Source organism: Halictus rubicundus, unplaced genomic scaffold (assembly GCF_050948215.1).
Source record: "Halictus rubicundus isolate RS-2024b unplaced genomic scaffold, iyHalRubi1_principal scaffold0044, whole genome shotgun sequence".
NCBI lineage: Eukaryota > Metazoa > Arthropoda > Insecta > Hymenoptera > Halictidae > Halictus > Halictus rubicundus.
In genome coordinates this window covers 554,948-564,054 of record NW_027488585.1, presented here as the reverse complement: position 1 = coordinate 564,054, position 9,107 = coordinate 554,948, and positions in this window count along the sequence as shown.

Sequence of the window (9,107 nt, the reverse complement as noted above, 5' to 3'; positions counted from 1 at the left end):
CCTATCCTATCCTCTATCCTATGCTATCACCTGTCCTATCCTATCCTCTATCCTATCCTATCCTATCCTCTATCCTATCCTATCCTCTATCCCATCCTATTCTCTATCCTATCCTATCCTCTATCCTATTCTATTCTCTATCCTATCCTATCCTCTATCCTATCCTATACTCTACCCTATCCTATCCTCTATCCTATCCTATCCTCTACCCTATCCTATCCTCTATCCCATCCAATCCTCTATCCTATCCTATACTCTATCATACCCTATCCTCTATCCTATCCTATCCTCTATCCTATCCTATCCTCTATCCTATCCTATCCTCTATCCTATCCTATCCTCTATCCTATCCTATCCTCTATCCTATCCACTATCCTATCGTATCCTCTCTCCTATCCAATCATCTATCCTATCCTATTCTCTATCCTATCCTATCCTCTATCCTATCCTATACTCTATCCTATCCTATCCTCTATCCTATCCTATCCTCTAACCTATCCTATCCTCTATCCCATCCAATCCTCTATCCTATCCTATACTCTATCATACCCTATCCTCTATCCTATCCTATCCTCTATCCTATCCTATGCTCTATCCTATCCTATCCTCTATCCTATCCTATCCTCTATCCTATCCTATCCTCTATCCCATCCTATTCTCTAACCAATCCTATCTTATCCTCTATCCTATCCAATCCTATATCGTATCCTTTATCCTATCCTATCCTCTGTCCTATCCTATCCTGTATCCTATCCTATACTCATCCTATCCTATCCTCTATCCTATCCTATACTCTATCCTATCCTATAATCTATCCTAACCTATCCTCTATCCTATCCTATCCTCTATCCTATCCTATCCTCTATCCCATCCTATTCTCTAACCAATCCTATCTTATCCTCTATCGTATCATATTCTCTATCCTATCCAATCCTATATCGTATCCTCTATCCTATCCTATCCTCTATCCTATCCTATCCTCTATCCTATCCTATACTCTATCCTATCCTATCCTCTATCCTATCCTATCCTCTACCCTATCCTATCCTCTATCCCATCCAATCCTCTATCCTATCCTATACTCTACCATACCCTATCCTCTATCCTATCCTATCCTCTATCCTATCCTATCCTCTATCCTATCCTATCCTCTATCCTATCCTATCCCCTATCCTATCCTCTATCCTATCCTATCCTCTATCCTATCCTATACTCTATCCTATCCTATCCTCTATCATATCCTATCCTCTATCCTATCCGATCCTCTATCCTATCCGCTATCCTATCCTATCCTCTATCCTATCCTATCCTCTATCCTATCCTAACCTCTATCCTATCCTATCCTCTATCCTATTCAATCCTCTATCCTATCCTATCATCTATCCTATCCTATCCTCTATCCTATCCTATCCCCTATCCTATCCTATCCTCTATCCTATCCTATCCTGTATCCTATCCTATCCTCTATCCTATCCCCTATCCTATCCTATAACTTATCCTATCCTCTATCCTATCCTATCCTCTATCCTATCCTATCCTCTATCCTATCCTATCCTCTGTCCTATCCTATCCTCTATCCCATCCTATCCTCTATCCTATCCTATCCTCTATCCTATCCTATCCTCTATCCTATCCACTATCCTATCGTATCCTCTCTCCTATCCAATCCTCTATCCTATCCGATCCTCTATCCTATCCTATCTTCTATAATATCGTATCCTCTATCATATCCTATCCTCTTTCATATAATATCATCTATCCTACCCTATCCTCTACCCTATCCGATCCTCTATCCTATCCTATCCTGTATCATAGCCTATACTCTATCCCATCCTATCCTCTATCCTATCCTCTATCCTATCCTATCCTCTATCCTATCCTCTATCCTATCCTATCCTCTATCCTATCCTATCCTCTATCCTATCCTATCCTCTATCCTATCCTTTCCTCTATCCCATCCTATTCTCTATCCAATCCTATCCTATCCTCTACCCTATCCTATCCTCTATCCCATCCAATCCTCTATCCTATGCTATACTCTACCATACCCTATCCTCTATCCTATCCTATCCTCTATCCTATCCTATCCTCTATCCTATCCTATCCTCTATCCTATCCTATCCTCTATCCTATCCTAACCTCTATCCTATCCTATCCTCTATCCTATTCTATCCTCTATCCTATCCTATCCTCTATCCTATCCTATCATCTATCCTATCCTATCCCCTATCCTATCCTATCCTCTATCCTATCCTATCCTGTATCCTATCCTATCCTCTATCCTATCCCCTATCCTATCCTATAACTTATCCTATCCTCTATCCTATCCTATCCTCTATCCTATCCTATCCTCTATCCTATCCTATCCTCTGTCCTATCCTATCCTCTATCCCATCCTATCCTCTATCCTATCCTATCCTCTATCCTATCCTATCCTCTATCCTATCCTATCCTCTATCCTATCCTATCCTCTATCCTATCCTATCCTCTATCCTATCCTATCCTCTATCCTATCCACTATCCTATCGTATCCTCTCTCCTATCCAATCCTCTATCCTATCCGATCCTCTATCCTATGCTATCATCTGTCCTATCCTATCCACTATCCTATCGTATCCTCTCTCCTAACCAATCCTCCATCCTGTCCGATCCTCTATCCTATCCTATCCTCTATAATATCGTATCCTCTATCATATCCTATCCTCTTTCCTATAATATCATCTATCCTATCCTATATTCTATCCTATCCTATCCTCTATCCTATCCTATCCCCTATCCTATCCTCTATCCTATCCTATCCTGTATCCTATCCTATCCTCTATCCTATCCTATCCTCTATCCTATCCTATCCTCTATCCTATCCTATCCTCCATCCTATCCTATCCTCTATCCTATCCTATCCTGTATCCTATCCTGTATCCTATCCTGTATCCTATCCTATACTCTATCCTATCCTATCCACTATCCTATCCGATCCTCTATCCTATCCTATCCCCTATAATATAGTATACTCTATCATATCCTATCCTCTTTCCTATAATATCATCTATCCTATCCTATCCTCTATCCTATCCTATACTCTATCCTATCCTATCCTCTATCCTATCCTATCCTCTACCCTATCCTATCCTCTATCCCATCCAATCCTCTATCCTATCCTATACTCTACCATACCCTATCCTCTATCCTATCCTATCCTCTATCCTATCCTATCCTCTATCCTATCCTATCCTCTATCCTATCCTATCCTCTATCCTATCCTATCCTCTATCCTATCCTATCCCCTATCCTATCCTCTATCCTATCCTATCCTCTATCCTATCCTATACTCTATCCTATCCTATCCTCTATCATATCCTATCCTCTATCCTATCCGATCCTCTATCCTATCCTCTATCCTATCCTATCCTCTATCCTATCCTATCCTCTATCCTATCCTAACCTCTATCCTATCCTATCCTCTATCCTATTCTATCCTCTATCCTATCCTATCCTCTATCCTATCCTATCCTCTATCCTATCCTCTCCCCTATCCTATCCTATCCTCTATCCTATCCTATCCTGTATCCTATCCTATCCTCTATCCTATCCCCTATCCTATCCTATAACTTATCCTATCCTCTATCCTATCCTATCCTCTATCCTATCCTATCCTCTATCCTATCCTATCCTCTATCCTATCCTTTCGTCTATCCCATCCTATCCTCTATCCTATCCTATCCTCTATCCTATCCTATCCTCTATCCTATCCTATCCTCTATCCTATCCACTATCCTATCGTATCCTCTCTCCTATCCAATCCTCTATCCTATCCGATCCTCTATCCTATCCTATCTTCTATAATATCGTATCCTCTATCATATCCTATCCTCTTTCATATAATATCATCTATCCTATCCTATCCTCTATCCTATCCGATCCTCTATCCTATCCTATCCTCTATCCTATCCTATCCTGTATCCTATCCTGTATCCTATCCTGTATCCTATCCTATACTCTATCCTATCCTATCCTCTATCCTATCCTATTCTCTAACCAATCCTATCTTATCCTCTATCGTATCATATTCTCTATCCTATCCAATCCTATATCGTATCCTCTATCCTATCTTATCCTCTATCCTATCCTATCCTCTATCCTATCCTATCCTCTATCCCATCCTATTCTCTAACCAATCCTATCTTATCCTCTATCCTATCCAATCCTATATCGTATCCTTTATCCTATCCTATCCTCTGTCCTATCCTATCCTGTATCCTATCCTATACTCATCCTATCCTATCCTCTATCCTATCCTATACTCTATCCTATCCTATCCTCTATCCTAACCTATCCTCTATCCTATCCTATCCTCTATCCTATTCTATCCTCTATCCTATCCTATCCTCTATCCTATCCTATCCTCTATCCTATCCTATCCTCTATCCTATCCTATCCTCTATCCCATCCTATTCTCGAACCAATCCTATCTTATCCTCTATCGTATCATATTCTCTATCCTATCCAATCCTATATCGTATCCTCTATCCTATCCTATCCTCTATCCTATCCTATCCGCTATCCTATCCTATACTCTATCCTATCCTATCCTCTATCCTAACCTATCCTCTATCCTATGCTATCATCTGTCCTATCCTATCCACTATCCTATCGTATCCTCTCTCCTATCCAATCCTCTATCCTATCCGATCCTCTATCCTATCCTATCCTCTATAATATCGTATCCTCTATCATATCCTATCCTCTTTCCTATAATATCATCTATCCTATCCTATATTCTATCCTATCCTATCCTCTATCCTATCCTATCCCCTATCCTATCCTCTATCCTATCCTATCCTGTATCCTATCCTATCCTCTATCCTATCCTATCCTCTATCCTATCCTATCCTCTATCCTATCCTATCCTCCATCCTATCCTATCCTCTATCCTATCCTATCCTGTATCCTATCCTGTATCCTATCCTGTATCCTATCCTATACTCTATCCTATCCTATCCACTATCCTATCCGATCCTCTATCCTATCCTATCCCCTATAATATAGTATACTCTATCATATCCTATCCTCTTTCCTATAATATCATCTATCCTATCCTATCCTATATCCTATCCTATACTCTATGGTATCCTAACCTCTATCCTATCTTATCCTCTACCCTATCCTATCCTCTATCCCATCCAATCCTCTATCCTATCCTATACTCTACCATACCCTATCCTCTATCCTATCCTATCCTCTATCCTATCCTATCCTCTATCCTATCTTATCCTCTATCCTATCCTATCCTCTATCCTATCCTATACTCTATCCTATCCTATCCTCTATCCTATCCTATCCTCTATCCTATGCTATCACCTGTCCTATCCTATCCTCTATCCTATCCTATCCTATCCTCTATCCTATCCTATCCTCTATCCCATCCTATTCTCTATCCTATCCTATCCTCTATCCTATTCTATTCTCTATCCTATCCTATCCTCTATCCTATCCTATACTCTACCCTATCCTATCCTCTATCCTATCCTATCCTCTACCCTATCCTATCCTCTATCCCATCCAATCCTCTATCCTATCCTATACTCTATCATACCCTATCCTCTATCCTATCCTATCCTCTATCCTATCCTATCCTCTATCCTATCCTATCCTCTATCCTATCCTATCCTCTATCCTATCCTATCCTCTATCCTATCCACTATCCTATCGTATCCTCTCTCCTATCCAATCATCTATCCTATCCTATTCTCTATCCTATCCTATCCTCTATCCTATCCTATACTCTATCCTATCCTATCCTCTATCCTATCCTATCCTCTAACCTATCCTATCCTCTATCCCATCCAATCCTCTATCCTATCCTATACTCTATCATACCCTATCCTCTATCCTATCCTATCCTCTATCCTATCCTATGCTCTATCCTATCCTATCCTCTATCCTATCCTATCCTCTATCCTATCCTATCCTCTATCCCATCCTATTCTCTAACCAATCCTATCTTATCCTCTATCCTATCCAATCCTATATCGTATCCTTTATCCTATCCTATCCTCTGTCCTATCCTATCCTGTATCCTATCCTATACTCATCCTATCCTATCCTCTATCCTATCCTATACTCTATCCTATCCTATAATCTATCCTAACCTATCCTCTATCCTATCCTATCCTCTATCCTATCCTATCCTCTATCCCATCCTATTCTCTAACCAATCCTATCTTATCCTCTATCGTATCATATTCTCTATCCTATCCAATCCTATATCGTATCCTCTATCCTATCCTATCCTCTATCCTATCCTATCCTCTATCCTATCCTATACTCTATCCTATCCTATCCTCTATCCTATCCTATCCTCTACCCTATCCTATCCTCTATCCCATCCAATCCTCTATCCTATCCTATACTCTACCATACCCTATCCTCTATCCTATCCTATCCTCTATCCTATCCTATCCTCTATCCTATCCTATCCTCTATCCTATCCTATCCCCTATCCTATCCTCTATCCTATCCTATCCTCTATCCTATCCTATACTCTATCCTATCCTATCCTCTATCATATCCTATCCTCTATCCTATCCGATCCTCTATCCTATCCGCTATCCTATCCTATCCTCTATCCTATCCTATCCTCTATCCTATCCTAACCTCTATCCTATCCTATCCTCTATCCTATTCAATCCTCTATCCTATCCTATCATCTATCCTATCCTATCCTCTATCCTATCCTATCCCCTATCCTATCCTATCCTCTATCCTATCCTATCCTGTATCCTATCCTATCCTCTATCCTATCCCCTATCCTATCCTATAACTTATCCTATCCTCTATCCTATCCTATCCTCTATCCTATCCTATCCTCTATCCTATCCTATCCTCTGTCCTATCCTATCCTCTATCCCATCCTATCCTCTATCCTATCCTATCATCTATCCTATCCTATCCTCTATCCTATCCACTATCCTATCGTATCCTCTCTCCTATCCAATCCTCTATCCTATCCGATCCTCTATCCTATCCTATCTTCTATAATATCGTATCCTCTATCATATCCTATCCTCTTTCATATAATATCATCTATCCTACCCTATCCTCTACCCTATCCGATCCTCTATCCTATCCTATCCTGTATCATAGCCTATACTCTATCCCATCCTATCCTCTATCCTATCCTCTATCCTATCCTATCCTCTATCCTATCCTCTATCCTATCCTATCCTCTATCCTATCCTATCCTCTATCCTATCCTATCCTCTATCCTATCCTTTCCTCTATCCCATCCTATTCTCTATCCAATCCTATCCTATCCTCTACCCTATCCTATCCTCTATCCCATCCAATCCTCTATCCTATGCTATACTCTACCATACCCTATCCTCTATCCTATCCTATCCTCTATCCTATCCTATCCTCTATCCTATCCTATCCTCTATCCTATCCTATCCTCTATCCTATCCTAACCTCTATCCTATCCTATCCTCTATCCTATTCTATCCTCTATCCTATCCTATCCTCTATCCTATCCTATCATCTATCCTATCCTATCCCCTATCCTATCCTATCCTCTATCCTATCCTATCCTGTATCCTATCCTATCCTCTATCCTATCCCCTATCCTATCCTATAACTTATCCTATCCTCTATCCTATCCTATCCTCTATCCTATCCTATCCTCTATCCTATCCTATCCTCTGTCCTATCCTATCCTCTATCCCATCCTATCCTCTATCCTATCCTATCCTCTATCCTATCCTATCCTCTATCCTATCCTATCCTCTATCCTATCCTATCCTCTATCCTATCCTATCCTCTATCCTATCGTATCCTCTCTCCTATCCAATCCTCTATCCTATCCGATCCTCTATCCTATGCTATCATCTGTCCTATCCTATCCACTATCCTATCGTATCCTCTCTCCTAACCAATCCTCCATCCTGTCCGATCCTCTATCCTATCCTATCCTCTATAATATCGTATCCTCTATCATATCCTATCCTCTTTCCTATAATATCATCTATCCTATCCTATATTCTATCCTATCCTATCCTCTATCCTATCCTATCCCCTATCCTATCCTCTATCCTATCCTATCCTGTATCCTATCCTATCCTCTATCCTATCCTATCCTCTATCCTATCCTATCCTCTATCCTATCCTATCCTCCATCCTATCCTATCCTCTATCCTATCCTATCCTGTATCCTATCCTGTATCCTATCCTGTATCCTATCCTATCCTCTATCCTATCCTATCCTCTATCCTATCCTATCCTCTATCCTATCCTATCCTCTATCCTATCCTATCCCCTATCCTATCCTCTATCCTATCCTATCCTCTATCCTATCCTATACTCTATCCTATCCTATCCTCTATCATATCCTATCCTCTATCCTATCCGATCCTCTATCCTATCCTCTATCCTATCCTATCCTCTATCCTATCCTATCCTCTATCCTATCCTAACCTCTATCCTATCCTATCCTCTATCCTATTCTATCCTCTATCCTATCCTATCCTCTATCCTATCCTATCCTCTATCCTATCCTATCCCCTATCCTATCCTATCCTCTATCCTATCCTATCCTGTATCCTATCCTATCCTCTATCCTATCCCCTATCCTATCCTATAACTTATCCTATCCTCTATCCTATCCTATCCTCTATCCTATCCTATCCTCTATCCTATCCTATCCTCTATCCTATCCTTTCGTCTATCCCATCCTATCCTCTATCCTATCCTATCCTCTATCCTATCCTATCCTCTATCCTATCCTATCCTCTATCCTATCCACTATCCTATCGTATCCTCTCTCCTATCCAATCCTCTATCCTATCCGATCCTCTATCCTATCCTATCTTCTATAATATCGTATCCTCTATCATATCCTATCCTCTTTCATATAATATCATCTATCCTATCCTATCCTCTATCCTATCCGATCCTCTATCCTATCCTATCCTCTATCCTATCCTATCCTGTATCCTATCCTGTATCCTATCCTGTATCCTATCCTATACTCTATCCTATCCTATCCACTATCCTATCCGATCCTCTATCCTATCCTATCCCCTATAATATAGTATACTCTATCATATCCTATC